General features: G+C 37.3%; 1 long non-coding RNA gene across 1 annotated transcript in view; it reads left to right on the top strand.

The window, feature by feature from the left end:
• The first annotated feature begins 3,903 nt into the window (after positions 1 to 3,903).
• Positions 3,904 to 19,526, top strand: part of LOC120220921 — a 77,648-nt gene continuing 62,025 nt past the window's right edge. The window contains exon 1 of the long non-coding RNA XR_005525690.1: positions 3,904 to 4,127. This is a non-coding gene — a long non-coding RNA (uncharacterized LOC120220921). The remainder of the gene's footprint in view (positions 4,128 to 19,526) is intronic.

Consider the following 19,526-nt stretch of genomic DNA (forward strand, 5'->3'; position numbering starts at 1 on the left):
CATACAAGTTAAATTGTATATAGATAAGCTAGGAGTTATTCTGTCTGGCTCTCAAGAGGATAAATGTTTCTGAATTGGTTTATTTGTGGAAACTAACATGGGGGCCCTAAATGTGTCAGTCTTTGCACCTGGGTTTATGTTTTAGCTACTCTTATCTATCCTCATCCCAGATGCCAGTGTAAGGGAGGGTGTTTGTGGAATGCAGGCCTTGAGGAAGGGACTGATGCTTCACCAATTAGCAAAGATAGTATGTAGTAACTGTGTTTTGCCCTTAACTCCAAAATAGACTCTTTGTCTCGGGGCCAAGCTCAGTTGTAACTCTTATGTTCTTAACCCCCTTTATTATCTAAGCCTTGGGTCTGCAAGGCCCATAGGAAGAGCCTTTTGACAATCACCCATAAAGCTTTCATCTAAAGTCTCTTTTATAAAGGCAGGAATATTTTTTCCTTATGAGGTATCTGTGTTCAGAATATGGGTCTGATATGGAACATTGTGAGGCCTGGTCAATACCAGCAGCCTCATTTCCAACATGAGCCAGTTGTAGCAGAAGGAGGTACCAGTTTTCATTTCTCATGGCAGGAAATGCAAACACAGCCATTTCCTTGTTGTGACTGCCATCCAGAGAGGCCGGTGCGGCTCCCGGCAGCCATCCTATTAGAAGATGCCTTGCAATCAAAACCTGCTCCTCCAACATCCTCCAAATAGAAAGCCCTGAAGACCCAAGTCATCATCCAGCAGGTATTGTCACTGTCACCTCTAACACAGGTCCTATTTATTCTTTTTTTTTTTTTTAATGTTTTTTATTTCTGAGAGAGAGGCAGCGTGAGCAGGAGAGGGTCAGAGAGAGAGGGAGACACAGAATCTGAAACAGGCTCCAGGCTCAGAGCTGTCAGCACAAAGCCCGAAGTGGGGCTCGAACCCACAAACCGTGAGATCATAACCTGAGCCAAGTCGGACGCTTAACCAACTGAGCCACCCAGGCGCCCCCAGGTCCTATTTATTCTTGAGTAGATGTCCAGGCCACTGGAATATGCCATCTTAGGACCATGGGTGGGAGAGCAGGGGTGTGATAGAATGAAAACTATTTGGACTCCACCCTTAATTTTATTTCTTTATCCACTGCACTTGATAAAGAGGCTCTTTTCCTTTGTTAAGACTTTGTTGGGGCACTTGGATGGCTCAGTCTGACAAGCACTGAACTCTTGATTTCAGCTCAGATCATGATCTTGTGGTTTGTGTGATCAAGCCCTGCGTGGGGCTCTGTGTTGACAGCCCAGATCCTGCTTGGAATTCTCTTTCCTACTGTCTCTACTCCTCCCACTTCAAAAATAAATAATAAACATTTTTTTAAAAAAAGGAGCTTGATAAACTGAGATATTAAAAAAATGTCCAGTTTAATCTAACCTTAAGATAGTTTGAGAAGGGGTCACCTGGATGGCTCAGTTGGTTAAGCGTCCAGCTTTGGCTCAGGTCATTATCTCATGGTTCATGGATTCGAGTCCAGCATTGGGTTCTGTGCTGACAGCTCATAGCCTGGAGCCTGTTTCAAATTCTGGGTTTCCCTCTCTCTCTGCCCCTACCCTACTTGTGCTCTGTCTCTCTGTCTCAAAAATAAATAAACAAAAAAAAAATTACCAAAAAAATATAGCTTGAGAAAAAATAAAATACATTCTCTATGCTATTTCCCTGTTATTAAATTCACTAGCCCATCCTTTTTAAAAACTTAAAGAGCATAAGAATCATATGGGAATCTTATTGAAATACAGGTTGTGATTCAGGAGGCCCCGTGGGTTTGAGATTCTTCACTTCTATCAAGCTCTCAGATGATGATAATGCTACTGGTGCAGGGCTTACACTTTGAGAAACAAGGGTACAGCCACCTTGCATGTTCCAGGTCATAGGCTTACATGACTTGGGGCTTCGATGCAGCTTGAATTCCCTTCCAGTTTATAGTGCACTGTGTGTTCTATACACACAGGGATCCAGAAACAAGCAACCCTGAGCTTTACCTCTTCTGTAACTGACCCTTCAGTCCACTTGGGTGACGTCAGAACCTCCAACTACTCACTGCCCCCTCTCTGGTATCCACGTTAGCTAGCAGTTCAGTGATTAATATCTCCTCTTCCATTTCCCCTCCTTTACTCCAATGAAGAAAGGGAGGGCAAGAATATAGCCAAATCAAACAAATCAATCCTTGTGCCCCAAATAATGTATTATTTCTGTGGGGTCTTACACCCTCAACCATTAAAATGTACATATATCATTAAGAAGACTTTCAAGAGAGAAACCGTATCATACAGGAATGAATGTTACCTTTCTATAATTAGCATTAGCACTCTGTCTAGTATAAAGTTTGTAGTTATAAATAGTTTCTCAATGAACCCATGGAAATTTTAGGCATTAGGAAAAAATGGCAACAGTAAGGTGTTAAGTTGGACTTATAACTCATTGCCCCATCAATCCCAACAGGCAAAGCAATAGTAATCCAGCAGTAGTTTATACAATTATCTCTGATCCAGGCACTACTTCTCTAAAAATGAGGAGATAATATTCAATTGTGGTTTCCATCACAAAGATCTTACCTTTGGTGAGGAGCACACAACAGTATTCCAATGGGAAGAAAATACATTGAATTTTCCTGGAGGCCAGACCAGGCAGCTTGGAGTTCACCAGCGTGGGCAACTGTAGGCAACAGTGCCGGTGCAGGTAACTCACTCATTAAAGCCCAGCTTAATATTTGCAAGTCAAACGAAATAAGAAGAAAAGGCAACTGGCTGAGTAGGACTTATGTTGTCACATGGAGCTTGTCCTGGAGTCCCAGATGCACAGGAGAGGGTTATATCATTAAAAAGATGGAGGCTTTCTCTAAACTAAGCAAAGACTCCCAAACCAGCTACCATTTTGAATTTCTTTCTGGTGGCCCCAGTAGCTGTCTTCTGTTTTTATTGATTTTTTTTCTTATAAAGTAAAATAAATTGCTGTAGTTTTGCAGCAAAGAAACAATTTCTCTCTCCTCTCCAGAAACCTGTAGTAAATAAGACCATTGCTTTTTACACAATTTGTCCTACGTTCATCTTTCAGAGCAGAACAACACAGAATGATACTAAGAATAGTAACCAGAATCTGAATTTATTTTTTAATAACTTGGAGAGAGCATGAGCAGTTAAAATTTACTGGAGAAATTTTAGCATATCTGATTTTTAACTGATTTCTAGACAAGATGGCAGGTTTTTAAAACCCACACAGAAATAGGTATAGGAAACATTTGTGTAGCACTTTAAAATACATGAAAAATTGCACTTTTACAATTTTCCAAGCTCATTTCTCCTTGAGAATAATCTGATGATGAGTACATTTTTTTAATTCTCTTTTTCATACATGAGGAAATGAGGACTCAGAGAGATTTAGAAACACAAGGTCACAAACATCTAGAAGAAAGGAACTTCATTCTCCAAATGCCATGCACTTTTGCGATGCACCTTATTTATATCCTGTGCAGTGGTTTGGTCTTCTGAGCTGTAAAAGAAACCTGTTTAAATGTGGCTAAATAAAAAGGGATCAAAATTGCCTGAGTGATGCGGTTTAAGCCATCTGAAGACACTGTGCTCCAATCACTCTCTTTCATGTTTTGCCTGAACCCTGCCTGGCACCTGAATAAAAAATGATTAGAGCAGATTGTCACTAAAGTGAATGCTGCTTTCCATCCAGGCAGCAGGGCATGATAAAAGAGATCTTAAGGATTCTGGCAAATTAGAGCTGCAAGTCTGCATTTTTTTAATTTTGTGAGCTGATATAAATCACAGGGACCTGTCAGGGAACATTCAGATGTACTGGGCAATCCAACTTCAGAGATAAGTGAAAAGCAAAAGCAGCTCACTGCACATCACAATTAAAGAGCTAGTTGTCTTCAGCAATTTCAGCTTCTGTGGGATTTTCAACGATTTTTTTTTCTTTTCTTTTTTTTTTCTTTTTTTTACTTTTTTAAGTTGGAATAAAAGAGAGAGAATCCCAAACAATCATCCCTCAAGTTCTGTAATGGAACAATTTCTTGCAGTAGTGTGCAGGTCACTCAGCTCATAAGGAAATCATCTGGGTCCCAGACTTTGTTCTTCCTCTGTGGATATCTGGTAAGTCACGCAATCGCTCTGGGGACTCGATTTTCTTACCTGGAAGGACTTAACTGAACTCTGAATCCTAACACTAACATTCTGGATTTCTGTGAAATTTCTCATTTTTCAACAGCCATCCACACATGCATGGCTTTCAACTTGAAATGGCCATTTTTATCCTGTGTTCCTTAGGTGGGGAGTCCCTTTAAATGACTGGCAGATGTCCTTGTTACAGATCAGACCTGGTTAGTGAAGCTCATCCACATAAAAAAAGTAAATGAAAACTGTGGTTAACAGAGCAATTATGTTTCTTTCTTCTTGCTTCTTCCACCTTCTCCGTGCTGGTTCAAGATTGACATCCCTGTAGTATTCGTAGGTGGCTTTTTCTTTTTCTTTTTTAAAATGTTTTCAATGTTTTTATTTATTGTTGAGAGAGAGAGAGACAGAGCACAAGTGGGGGAGGAGCAGAGAGTGAGGGAGACACAGAATCCAAAGCAGGCTCCAGGCTCCAAGCTGTCAGCACAGAGCTCGATGTGGGGTTGGAACTCATGAACTGCGAGATCATGACCTGAGCTGAAGTCTGACCCTTAACTGGCTGAGCCACCCAGGTGCCCCATGGAGGTGGCTTTTCTTGAAATCCCTTGCTCTTGTGTATGATGAAAGTGGACTTCTCACTTGAATGTATGAACTATAATCATTTAGGAGCAGAATGATGCCTCACCTCAGTGTCCCCAGATTGAAAGCCACTGCATTTCACGGTGGATGTTCCAGCCCTAACAACTAGATGCAGAATTTATGGAATGCAAAGCCTTTCCTGTTTCCCTCAGGTTATGACTATCCCTTTGATGGCCTTTACATGTATTACTGAACATCTAATACCGAACAAGTCATTCACGTACACAAAACCTCTTATCCTCATCACAGTAGGCTGTAAGGTCCTCAGGCCAGAGATAAGACTTTCCCCTCAAATATTATAATTCAAAAACACAGTGAAAGGTAGGGAATGACACAACCATGTACCCTCTAGCCTCATCTAAAATAGGTTTTTCCACATTAACTGCAGATTTTCCTCTATATTTGTAAAGAAATAAAGTGTTACCCAAATAATTGAAGCCCCATACCCACTTCCTTCTCTTCCTTTGGAAGCTGTCCCAAGGAAGAAGTTGGTATGTCTTCCTCAGCTATGTTTTACATTTTACTACATATATATGAATATTCATACACAACATTACATTTGTTTTTAAGATTTACATAACTGCTCTCACATTGTAATTTTATTTGTGCACCTAAAGTTGTGTTTTTAAGATTGATCTGCACAGCTTTGTGTTGATCTAGCTTATTCATTTCAACTGCTGTACAGTATCATCGTGGAAATTCATTCAACTCATTATGTTTCTATTTAGATTATCAGATTTCAGTTTATTTATTGAGATTAGATTATCATCAACTTTTCTCTTTAAAAACTAATGTTTCCTATTCTTAACACTAGGGTTTCTTAATGGTATGTATTTAAAATTAGAGCACTAAGTATCCTGTTTTATCCTTATTGTTAGTAATCTGCCTTTATATCCAGTATATAGAAATTCAGACCATGACAACTGTGATAATTGAATAATTTTCCTCCTGTAAAAGTAAAATCAAATCCAATAATGGCCTTCCAGTTGCTATTTTCAAGCCATCACAGTTTCATTTTTGACTACTGAAGACACAATCCTGTTTTTATTTTTAGATGCATAATTTAGGGGAAATAACTATGTGAAAAAGCACTAAAATATTGAAAGAAATGGAATATATATCACTCACCTTTACTCAACATTTCCTATCCCAAAGGAGGAGAAAAATATCTCACTATTAAAAGTCTTCATTTTAACACGTCAAAATCCCAAAACCTTTACCTCCCAACATACTGTGCATTCACATAGTTCCTGTCAGTGCTGCACAAAATCTAATTCATTTCTTATTATTTCCTATTTCTCCTTTTATTAAACACAGATTTTATGATTAATGCCCTGGAAAATGCCAGAAGATATTTTTAAGAGATAGAGAAAAGTGCTATTATTTCTTCAGTGAAATAATATTATAGGGTAACCACTCTGAAAGTGGCAGGATTTCAGCACTCAGGGCAAGATGACAGTAACCTAGCATTACATTGCTCTGGCTGGGGATGATTTATCTGTTTGTTCTGGCATATTACACACAATGTGAATGAGGCCTGGACCTGCACAAAGGAAGGAATATCTCAATGAAAAAACAAAGCATCATTTTAAAATGTGAGGTGACATCCTAAATCAAGAAGAGCAATCCTAAAATACAGTCATTCAACACATGCTAAAAATAGTTATGATTCTGTTCTCCCAGCAGATTCCATAAATCAGATGACCATCATCGCATTCTTTGTGCAGGAACTTGGATAATAGCCATGGTGATCAGCAACTCTGGGAAGTCCTCAAAAGCCTATATGTGCTTTTCTTGTCCAGATTGCCTGTATATTCCTTATTACAAGCAGCACTTACCTCATAGAGGATAACTCCATATGAGATGAAAGAGAAAAACAGGGGTGATTTGTTGAGTTTTTAAAAATTTTTTAATGTTTATTTAATTTTGAGGAGAGACAGAGAGACAGAGCATGAATAGGGGAGGGGCAGAGAGAGAGAAACTAAAGTAGTCTCCTGGCTCTAAGCTGCAGCACACAGACTGACATGGGGCTTGAACTCATGAACCACAACAAGATCATGATCTGAGCTGAAGCTGGATGCTTAACTGACTGAGCACCTCTGTTTTTCATTTTTTTTTTTTAACACCCACACTGTTATGTTAAAGATCCAGGTTGTATAGTCAAAATCAATTCCTACTTCCACTTGTGGTATCTTACATTCACTGTACCATGTTACTCATTCCAAAATTTTAGGGTATACCTTACTTTTTACATTTTCCTTTCTACCCAAAGAATAACACGTTCAATTGATTTAACTCAATCTTTGAGAAATTAATGAAGACCAAATGTAGATAGAATGTACATAGGATGAAGAAAATGAAGAAGTGCAGTTACTGAATAATTTCTATATATGTTATCCAATTTGATCTGCCATTTACTCTGAGCTAGAGGCTTACCTACTTTGTGAATTGCCTTAGGTGAGAATCCACCTATCATCACAAGATATAGCCCTACAACTTGAACCTTAAACAGTCCAGTGATCCTTCTCTCTGCTCATCTCAACTTTATAAACTGAGAAATCAAGGGGCACCTGGGTAGCTCAGTTAAGCATCCAACTTCAGCTCAGGTCATGATCTCACAGTTTGTGGTTTTGAGCCCCATGTTGGGCTCTGTGCTGACAGCTCAGAGCCTAGATCCTGGTTCAGATTCTGTGTCTCCCTCGGTTTCTGCCCCTCCCCCACTTGCGCTCTCTCTCTCTCTCTCTCTCACACACACACAAATAATAAATAAATAAACATTAAAAAATATAAACTGAGCAATCAGTAAATACTTGCCCATAGTAGAACAAACTATAGGTAAGGGGTAAAAAATATATTAGAGTACAAGAATATATTAGAGTATTTCTCTGCCCTTGGTATCTTCAAAATGGTAGGAAGGGGTAAAGAAATAAACCCATATCTGTGAAGATTTATGTATACAAGAAAAAATACTAGCTCAAGAAAAAGCTCCATATGGCAAGTAGTATTTATTGCCAGGGAATAATATAAACAATGCCAAAAGAAAGTTTTGTATAACTCTTTCCAATATTGTACCAAAAGGACAAAGAAACAGCATCATTTCAAAAATTATGTGTTGAGAAAGGAGCAATGTAGATACCTACCTTTCCATATCTTTTTTTAATTATAGCCCATGACATCATCTCTAATAAGAGGAGGGATCTCATATGGACCCTATAATTTCTGTGTATTTCAGTTATTTCAAGTATAAAATCTGAATGGTCATACTTGGCTTTCCTGAAACAAATGGTTCCTCTAAATCCTTACTAATGAATTTGATCAATGTAGACACTTCAGACGTTCTCAGGTTTAGGCTGTTTTACACTAAATTCTGTTCAAAGAGAGGATGGTGATAGCAATCGTTCAGAGGTCTGAGGACACAGCATTAAATTTTACATCGGAGGCATCATCTCCAAATGGGCAGGAGCAATGTGACCCAGGAAGTTTGCTTCCCTTTGACTAAACAATTCCAGGACACCTAGATATTCTGAGACTCAGTAAATTATCTGTGATTCACAAGTTACAATTGGCCTGGATTATAGCCCCATTTTGGTAGAAGTTAAGAACTCAGTGCTTTAGAAGAGTAGAAAATATACTATTTTAACATTATAGAATGGAAGCTTCTCTTCTACCACCCACCTTCTGTCCTTTTTATAGGAAAAAAAGAACATTTCTCTTTAGTTTCTTTACACCCTTTTATTCAACACTCTTCCTATGCATAAATTCACATCCCTCTGTTTCCTATAGAACTATGTGCAACTACCCTGAATGCCTCATCAAGGAGGATAGTACTGAAATAAAGAATATGTCTTACAAATAGTATGTTCAGTAGGAAGTTTGAGTCAGGTATATGAACAAAAACATCTTTTATTCCCAGAAATAAAAAATAGAAATAGCCTTCTCAATATCTTCCTTAAGATAAATCTTTAGGGGAAAAATGCTTTTCAATGAGACATTACATTTTAACTATTATATGCAATAAGATGAGAGTCAAAAGACACAGTCCAGAAAATTAAAGGGATACAAATCTCCTTCTCTTTGTTTCTTAAAAAGAAGCAAAAAAAAAAAAAGGAATGATTCAGAAAGAACTCCCTCCATTTGCTTTCCAAAATGCCACCATGGAGGATAGTCAATGGACTGGAATATTATTTCTGTTACATTGTGTTTCTCATCCAGTTACAAAAAGCATAATCTAGGCAAATCATAAATGTTTTGAATTCACTACCATAAAGAAAAAAAAAATGGAAAGAGAAAGAAAATCCACACCCACAACCCATACAGCATAAAACTCCATTGTTTCTCTTCTAACTTCACTCATTTTGATTGGATTCCCCAGAGTTTAAAAATCACATTTCAGTCTGAACAAGAGCTGCTGAAATCTGAGATGGACACTGAAGAAGTCAAAAGATGCTAAAGCACCCTAACTCAATATAAGTTTACTCAAGCTCCATTTAATCATCATGTAGAATACAGATAAATGACCTGGGTTTTGCTTGTTTGTTTTCAAAATTATTTGAATTTCCTGACAGGATCCCATTTCAAAGAGCCTCTCATCAGGATAATTTGGGACAAGAATAAAGGGTGTATTTCATTCAAGCATCCTTTATTCACAAGAGTCTAGGAAATACGCCAAGCAAATTAATATATCTTAGATAAAAATGTCTAGGACTTAATTTAAATACAGCCTAAATGATTAATTAATTAAATCATTAAATGAGCTCATTTGATCTATTTTGCATGATAACATGCTTTGGAAATAGTCATTAGAAAATCATGTAAATGATGTTCAACCCAAGGGTGAGGTGGAATGGGGGTAATTAATGACTAGAAAAAAATAAACTAGTATTTATTGAGTGCTTATTATAAGCCAAGTACTTCTGTTTGCCTTTACATGTATCATTATGTTTATTCCAAATAACCATACTACAACGTAAATATTATTATTATCAGTGCTTTATATAAGGAAAATGGAGGCAAGGAGAAGTTAAAGAACTTGTTAAAGCCATCATATTTGGTAATTGATGTAATGGATTCACATGGGAACAATCGGGTTCCAGAGCCCATGCTCTTAATCACCACACTGAGCAAAAGGAGGCAAAATTAAATCAAGTGCACAAGTAGGTTAATACTTACAGGTTTAATAGTTAACATTGCCCGTTAAAGAACTTTCCTGAAGGTCTCTCCCAAGCAGTAATTGGCAATTTTGCTAGGATGAAGATATGAATGATGGTCAGTATCAGGCTGGCAGATAGGAAGGACTTACTTAGCAAGTTAGTAAGCCTAACCAAATACCCTCCTCTGTGGCTCTGAATGGGATTTCCATTCTCATCAATTGTCATTCATGCTACAAGTGAATAAGTACTTATAAAAGGCTATAAAAGGGATGATTTCTTTTTGAAAAAATAAAATAAAATAAAATGCATGCTATTGTAGATAAAATTAAAAAGAAGGTTATATCTAGGTCCAAGACTAAAAATGTTTGCTTGGTATTTGTTAACTTATCAAGAGAGAAACAAAGATGGAAACTTCAGTTTGAGATGTCATTGAAGATTCTTGATTTTAAAAGTTTTATTTATTTCAGTAATCTTTACACCCAACATGGGGCTCGAATTCATGATCCCAAGATCAAGAGTTGCACACTCATCCAACTGAGGCAGCCAGACTCCCCAAGATGTCATTTAAGATTCTTGATCATACTGTGCAAGTAGAATCTTCAGCAATTAGAATCTGAATGTATAATATACTTCTTGTAAAATGATGACAAAGAGAGTCAGGTACCCCAACCCAAAAATGAAACAAAAGCTTTGCTCCAGAAAGATTCTCAAAGAGCCATAGCTAGAAAGGCTGAGCAGATGAAAAAGAAGTGTTGACAAGGATCATTTCAAGGTCATATTAGACCTTGATTTTATGAGACTGACACACTGCCCACTGCGCTATGAAGGCACTTTAGACCTTGATTTTAATAAAGTTCAGAGACAGCTATATTAATTAAAAACACATTTCTCTCCCTCCTCTTTTTTTTGTTACTATTATTATTAAAAATGTAACTTTTTCTTTCTATTTTGACCTGGTAATTGTGTCTGGTTGAGCTGGTGCATTGTTCATGAACTTCCTGCCTTTCCTGAGGTGAGAGAGGTAAAAACTTGATTCTGTGTGAATTTGGTAGCTACATTTGTGCCAACCATGGAATTGTGCTTTGCATGTAGTTGTTTGCAAGAAAACTGGGGATAGAATTATGAATAATGGAGAAAAAAGTAAGTAAGAATAATTGTTCACTCATGTAGATGACTTGGCGATCATGAAACTTCGCTGAACAATTACTGGCTAATACATAGACTGACTGACTTAATAATATATGTAAGGACAGGCAAGGGGACAGCTGGCCAGAAGGCGTGTCAGTAAAGAAGGGTCCTGTGACACTTGTCTCCCTTTCTACCCTCACCTTTTCTTTCCTACTTCTGTGACTCTCCCCAATGTGCCTTTGCTCTGCCTTACTCTCCCTTCTCTTTTTTGTCTGTCCAAACTCTCTAATCTTCCAGGTTCACTTCCCATCCCAGAGGGTGTGTGAAATCTGGTTACTGCTGCCCACACAGCCATGCCCTTTACCTTTCTTCCTCCTTAGTTATATTCGTTAAATCATCATCACCTTGGTATGTATTTTATTGTTCTCTAATCATTTCACATGTTTCTCTAACTAGACTGTATATTCATGATCTCAAATAATTAACAGAGATTTGTAGGGTTGTAAAGCAGGAACAAAGAGGAAGGAAGGAAATGAGGGAAAGAAGGAAGGAGGGAGGAAGGAAGGAGGGAGGAAGGAAGGAAGGAAGGCAGGCAGGCAGGAAGGAAGGAAGGAAGGGAGAGAAGAAGGAAGGGAGGGATGATGGAGGCAGGGAGGGAGGGAGGGGGGGAGGATGGCCACAGAGACAGAAGGAGAGAAGGAAGGGAGAGAGAAAGGAAGGAAAGGAGGGAGAAAGGAAGGAAGGAAAGAAGGAAGGAAGGAAGGGAGGGAGGAATAGAGCAAATAAGGAAAGGAGGGAGGGGAAGAGGGGAGGAAGGTGGCCAAAATAAGGGAGAGAAAGGAAGGAAGGGGAGAGGAAGGGAGGAAGGAGGCAGGTGAGATTATACCAACTTTGATGACAAAATGCTTTAGAGCTCACATAAGCATAAAGCTAGTGTTGAGTATATAAAGGTACTCAGCAATTTCTCGTGACCAATTTTCTGTTTCTGGATCCTCCTTTAAAGAACAGTTTCTTTTGAACATCCCTCCCACTCCTAACCTCCCTGCATTGCTACTGTAAGCTAAGAAAAACAATTATTTCAGAGTGCACAGGGGAATGGGAGGAGGGGCTAAATCCTGTATGGGTTTGACAGGTAATTAACTAGCAAAAGAAATAGAAGAGAAAGGATTGAGATAAGAACAAGGCATCTTCCCGGAAGGGTAGCACAACTTCTATTCAAAATATAAACTGGATCTAAATACCAAGCCATAAAGATGTGAAAGCGCTTACATGTATTTTTAAAATGTCTTTGGGAAAGATAAAGCATCATTTTCACTTGCTGATAAGCTACAGCGTGAATTTCAAGCAATACATAGTTATTTCTTCACTTTTGCTCATGGATGTTATGATGCCAATCTCAGGATTTTGGGCTATATATATATTTTTTTCAAGAGTATTATTTTCTATTTGCAGAGAAAGCCTGTGATCATGTAGATGTGAAACTTACTTCCTGTGCCAGTCGTGTGCTGTGCTGCCCTCCAGTCCCCTCCTCACCTGTGCCCTCACTGAGCTACCAGGGCAGTGGGGCTGCCCTCACTTGCTATGTTTCCCAGGCTCCCACTGCAGCACTTTCCCGAGAGGTTCCACAAATGGGAAACTGGGTGAGAGTTTGGAACAGGTGAGGGAGGAAAAGAGGGTGACTCTTATCTCTGGCTTCAGCCAGCAACATGTCTCAAAGTCAACATCCCTAAGTCTCTGCTACCAGGGGACAACACTTTCCTCTTTGTCCTCTCTGTCCCCTAGCACCCATGCAACTGGCTCCCTGGTCCTGATCCTGAATGCAGTATTATAAAATATTATAAAAACAACTCTGTTTTCCTGACAAAATTCTGTATGATCCAGATTTCACAAAGTTGGTTCCAATGGTGCACCATTTATAAAAAACAACAACAACAACAACAACAAAACCAACCAAAAACCAAAAAACCAAACCAAAAAAAAAAAAAAAAAGAGAGAGAGAGTCTTTGATGAAAAAAATATACATTTCTTTTGTTTTAAACTAAATGTTATATTTTTAGCAGTGGCTTGCCACTCTTTTCAAAAATCTCTTCCAACCTATACTTGAAAGTTTATCTGAGATTACTTGTTAGCAAGTCCCACTTTAGAGTGGGGCGGGGTGAATGCGGAGAGCAGTTTGCTTATTCCTTAATTACAGCATTTGCCATAGTTTATATTACAGTTTAATTTTCATTATCTTCTTCCATGCCTGACCCTTAACTGGATTATAAATACTTAGAGGACAGGAGGCACCAGGCCTAAATCGAATATTTAATCTCAAGAAAGTAGAATAGAAATGTCCATGTAATAAATTATCACTAAATGTTGGTAGACTTAATAGTGGTTAGGAAGAAATGATCAGATTTTGGATGCATCTTCCTGGATTTTACCAGGTCCTCATGTTGAATGGATTGTTTATATAAGAATTGATCCCCAATTCTTTCAGCTGGATATGTATAACCTTTCTTGGATGAAAATTTAACTTGAATTGTGTTGCTTGATAAGGCATATAATGTGTTCTAGAGAGGTGGAAGCTGCTGTTTTTATACATAACCTAAGCACTGATTAAAAGCTCTAAGCCAGATACCAAGTCAAGCATTGATGGCTTCCAAGGCTTTTTGCTTTCAATCTGACTTTTCTACCTCAAATTGAGTTATTTCATGATCTTCATTTGTATTACCCAGAAGTAGATCTTGAAACAATGATCCAAGTACAGTGGTAATTAATTTATTTGGGAGGTGATCCTATGAAGCACACTAGTAAGGACTGGAGAAGTGAGACAGGGAAGGGAAAGGGGCCGGTGGAGGGTGTGTTAAACCAGTTACCACTGTGGATGCCCAGGCCTCCATGTTGCTGGAGAACTCTTAATGCACCAAGGGGCAGGAGTTGAGATATTTTCCCATCAAGTCTGCTCCATCCCTGGTTGAGAGCAGCTAGTAGGGCTTCAACTCCATGGCTCATCTAGTCAATTCCATGCATAGGACACACATGCACCTGAGAGAAGAAAAAGCCTTTAGACATAGGGCTGAAGGTTCTTGCAATGCAAAGCCATTAGTAATTACAGGAAGGTAAGTGGCTAGGAGAAATGGATAGGATACCGACAGCATTTTCTATAAATATGGAAGATAATATATATGGTCAACATTCAACACAATGTATTGTATATGCATAAGTTTGTGTGTTTATGTGTAGAAATGGTATGTGTACATTTTTTTCAACCTAAGATCTTCTATATAGAAAAGACAGTATAAGATGAAGAATACATGTAACTTCATGCTTCTCTGAATGTCTGAAATCTTTTCTCTGATTCTTTGAAAATATACTTACAAATTGCTACCTTGTGTTATTGACTCAAATTAGCATACCTAGATAAGTTTCTCTGTGCATAGCATGTGCTTCTATTTAAAATATGTATATCCCACAGCACATAACACAATATTTTGAAGATAATTTAGCTGTTAAATGAAAGGTGTAGTAAACTAGGCTGTTGTGTGGCAATATTTACTTCCTCCTTTTAACTGTAAGGGAGAAGTTCCTTCTGTGTTCCATTGATGTTACGCTTAGCAATGAGCCTTCCTCAGGCCACATGCATGGGTAGGGTATAGCTCCCACCACTTGACATAAGGCTTGGCTACATGACTTTCTTTGATCAGTGGAATGTTAGTACATGTGACACAAGCAGATGCTTTATATGTGCTTCAGGGTTGGAGTTGGTCTCTTGCAATTCTACATTTGTACATGAAAAGAACCCTTCCTCAGGTAGCCACTTGTTTAAGGAAAATAAGAAACACACAGAGTAGACCTGTATCCTCCATGCAGCTGTGAGCCAAGCCCAAAGTCAATCCTTGATCAGCCTATCCACAGATATGTAAACCAGAATAAATAATTGGTTTAAACACTGACTTTTCAGATAGTTTGTTACACAGCATTATTGTGGTAATAGCTAACTGATACAGAAAGTAAGCAACCAAATCCTTTAAGTATTAGAACAGTATGGTAATGGTTATAATAGTTACTGTTTATAAAATATTAGACACACAAATACAGAAATTGTTTTAATATGCTAATATTCTTCCTATAATAGTAATTGAATTAAACCTTTTTAGATATGCAAAGTACTAAAAGTGAGGTTAGAAAAGTAGTGAAAACTGACACGAACTAGAATTCCTTCTTTAGTTAACAAAGGTTAAACAACACACACATAGGATATACAAAAATACGAGGTGAAATATTTTATCCAAACCTAGCTTTTCAAGTCTCAAGACACATTTTATAATCTTACAGAGATCTTTGCTAATCACCTTATTTAATACCATCCCCATTTAACCTTTCTTACCATTATACATAACCCCATTCTCTTTTCTTTGTAGCATTTGTTATATCCTGAACTTCTCTTGTTTATTTATCTGTTTATTATGTGTGTCTTCCACTAAAATATAAGCCTTATTAAGAATAAGGTTCTGTCTGGTTTTCTTATCTTTGTGTTCCAGCATCTAAAAATGGTATCTGGTACTTGGTATGTATCCAATAAACAGCTGCTTAAAAAGTTGATGCCTAATTGCTACTGATAATAAATACTACTTTCCATATTTAAGTTATTCTGGAGGAATTTTTGCTAACTTCTAGTCTTGAATTTCTGCTCTGAATCAGTTTAGTAAAAGCACCAGACTTCATAATAAGGTGTTGTTGGATGCTTGGTTGAATAGTGCAAGCTGCATTACATTGGATTTTTGAACAGAGGGTCTTTTTTTTCCCCCTTAGATTCTAGTGAAATGTGTGCAGTGGTTTCAGGTGTCCATCCTTCATCTTAGTGGAACTACACCCTGATGATGGGAAAATTACCCATAAGCACACTTAGCCTTTATTGGATTTTTCTGATCTTGTTATTCATATCCTCTGGCAGCTGGCTCCAAAACAAGCAAGGGAGCACTACATTCCAAATTGCATTTTTAAAATGTGAATATTGTGCTTGTTACTTTATGTTTTATGCATTGTTTGCAAATAGGAAATACGGTCACCTCATATTTTATGGATTTGCTTTGAAAAATGATTTCAAAGAAAGTTCAACATTAGGAGCACAGAACTTAGCTCTAGCATTTTTGAATGCCTGATTTTTTTCCCATGCCATCTATTTTCTTAATAAAGAGGATAAGTTAAAGTTATACCTTGCCCTTTGGCCTCATTACTGTAAATTGGTAGGGACTAGCCTTGAATTGTGTATACTTAATAAATATATATTTAACAATGAACCAGAAAAAGCACTGTTTGGGCTCTGAATTCAAGAGGTACTATATATATATATATAAATATATACTATATATAGTATATAAATATATACTATATATAGTATATATTTTAAATATAAAAATATATATATATTTTTTAAATATATCTGAGCAAAATTTTCCTCCTGGTAACAGGAGAAAAGAATCTTGGGCAAAAATTACACATTGTCATATAACTGCAAATTTAGGGCCAAGTTGATTGAAAATTCTACCATCAATGTGACTAAGCTAAAAGGGCTGCTTTTAACTACGGGTTACAATTTATTTTGGGGTATGGTTTCCTTTTTTTGCCTATGTTACTGAAATCTTGGTACGTCTTTACAGTAGTAGCTTATCTTCCTATGGTAGGATCATTCTATTGCTTTCGGTTTCAACTGAAAGCTGGAAATGTATCTTTCTCTTTCCACCACATTTTATGTTGTCCCCGCTGTGCCTGTTACTGTTAAAGCCCCCATTTTCTTACTTTTGTAACATTTATTATTATCAGACATTTTTCTTTCTCATTTCCTTGTTTACTGTTTTTGTTTTGTTTTGTTTTGGTTATCTATACCTCCATTAGAAGGTATCTATACCTCCTCACAAAAGCAGAAATTCTTATATTTTACTTCTTTGTGTTTGCATCTTTGTGTTCGCAAATTAATACCTAATAAGATGTGTTAAATTCTTATAATTCAACTATAAAGAGAAAAATAAACCCAGCTTAAAATGGGCAAAGGATTTGAATAGACAGTTTTCCAAAGAAGATATACAAATGGCCAACATGGACATGAAAAGATGCTCAATATTATTAATTATTAAAGAAATCAAATCAAAACATAAACATCAAAGAAATCAAATCAAAACATAATATGATACCACCTCATATATTAGAATGGCTATAATCAAAAGAACAGATAATAACAAATGTTATGAGTAAATTGGTAGAAATGTAAGATGTTGCAGCCATTTTGAAAAAAAGGTTTTCATTTCTTTAAAACATTAACCAATAATTAGTATATGACCCAGTATTTCCACTTCTAGGCATATATTCAAGAGAACTGAAAAAAATATATATACACACAAAAACTTGTATATGAATGTTCATAGCAGCATTATTCATAATAGCCAAAAAGAAAAACAACCAAAATGTCCATCAGTTGATGAACAGATAAACGAAATGTGATATAGCCATATAATGGAATATTATTTGGCCATAAAAAGGAAAGAAGTACTGACACATAGTACAACATGGATGATGCCTGAGCACATAATGTTAATTAAAATAAGCCAGACACAAAACGCCATATAATGTATAATTCCATTCATATGAAATGTCCAGAATAGGTTAATCTCTAAATACAGAAGGTAAATTAGTCATTGTCGGGGGCTGGGGGAATGGAAGAATGGGAGGCACTATTAAAAGGCATGGTAGCTTTTATACAGATGATGAAAATAGTCTGGAGTTAGAGACTAGTGAAGATTGTAAACTTTTCTAAAATATTCCAAATAGTACTGAATTGCATACTTCACAGTAATGAATTTTGAGGTAGCAATTAAATATCAATAATGAAATATCTAAAATAAAATCAGTTATAATAATAACCATTAGTAGGATGCTTGTCTTCTAGGTATCATGCTGAGGACTTTACATGTAACATTAATTATTACCGTTATGCAACTCTATAAGGAAGACTCTATCATTATGCCCATTTTTCTAGTTAGAAAGATTAAATAACTCGTCAAGGCCACAGAGCTAAGCAGTGGTAGAACTGGTCTGCTGGGGATAGCACCTAGGTAGTACAACTGGTTCCTGAGCTGGGGTGATTGCATGTGTGGGAATACTACAGCCAGAAAGATGCATTTTTGTTGACATCATATTTACTGGAATATTTGCTTGCATTTTGCCTCAACTTCCCGAGAAAGAGTAATTCTTTCATCTCTTTTGGGCTCATGAGGGTAGTAAATATTTATAGACTGACTGACAACTACAAATAGCATAAAGTAGCTTGATATTTTTAGACAAGGGTTTTTGTCCAATAAAACAGAAAACAGAAATCAGTTTTAAAAGTTTCAAATATTTTCACAGAAGAGTGGAGGAATGAAATAAAATGGTGTTATTTGGGGCAATAAAAATCTAGAGAGTTTTTTTTTTTAATGTTTTATTTATTTCTAGGAGAGAGAGAGAGAGAGAGAGAGAGAGACAGCGTGAACAGGGTAGGGTCAGAAAGAGAGGGAGTCACAGACTGAAACAGGCTCCAGGCTCTGAGCTGGCAGTCAGCACAGAGCCTGACGCGGGGCTCGAACCCACGAACCGCGAGATCGTGACCTAAGCGAAAGTCGGATGCTTAACCGACTAAGCCACCAAGGCACCCCAAAAAATCTAGAGAGTTTTAATGGCCACTTTCATTTTTATATTTAGGAATGTATTTACTTCATATTTACTTTGATAGAAACCATAAAACTTTGATTCCAGTACTGATCTTGCAACCAGTGCATGGTTCACTCAATCTCTGGGCTTTAGTTTCTTCCTTTTTAATATGAAGGAGATAACTAAACAACTCCATAGTTCTGATAGAGATTTACCACTTTATAATTGTAGGAGCTGTGCATCTTAGAACAAATATACCTGAGTTTCCTTTATATCTCTAGTTTCAGAAAAGGATGTGGGCTGAAGGTCCTCTCTGAAGTTCAGTTAGAGCTTTTTCATGCTCTTCAGGAAGTCCAAAAGTATTTCCCAACATGTCAGTCTGTTGCCCTGCAAGCTGCATGAACCAGGGAAAGTTGCTGCAAGAAGCCCAGAGAGGCCAATACTCCGAGACTCAGTAGGTGAAGTAAAAATCCTGGGTATCAGTTTGGATCTTTCCTCATTCCCAAATTTAATGATAACAGAACCTCTGATGAGGTGGAAACATAAATGATGGACTTGTAGGAGAGGGACAATAATGAAATGTAGCGATTGAAGGCAATAGGAAAATTTACGTAAAGAATCCAGGGCTTTTGGGAATCAAGGGGAAGAATCAAGAGTCTCTCACCTTCTCCCTTCAAGTTCAAAGCCTTTAGTATAGAAAAAATTGGACACGACAAACCCCCCAGATTCAATATTGCAATGAATTACCTATGATAAAAGCATAAAGAGATTACAAAAGTATGGGGTGGACAAAACC

Source organism: Hyaena hyaena, unplaced genomic scaffold (assembly GCF_003009895.1).
Source record: "Hyaena hyaena isolate Hyena2069 unplaced genomic scaffold, ASM300989v1 scaffold_735, whole genome shotgun sequence".
Lineage (NCBI taxonomy): Eukaryota > Metazoa > Chordata > Mammalia > Carnivora > Hyaenidae > Hyaena > Hyaena hyaena.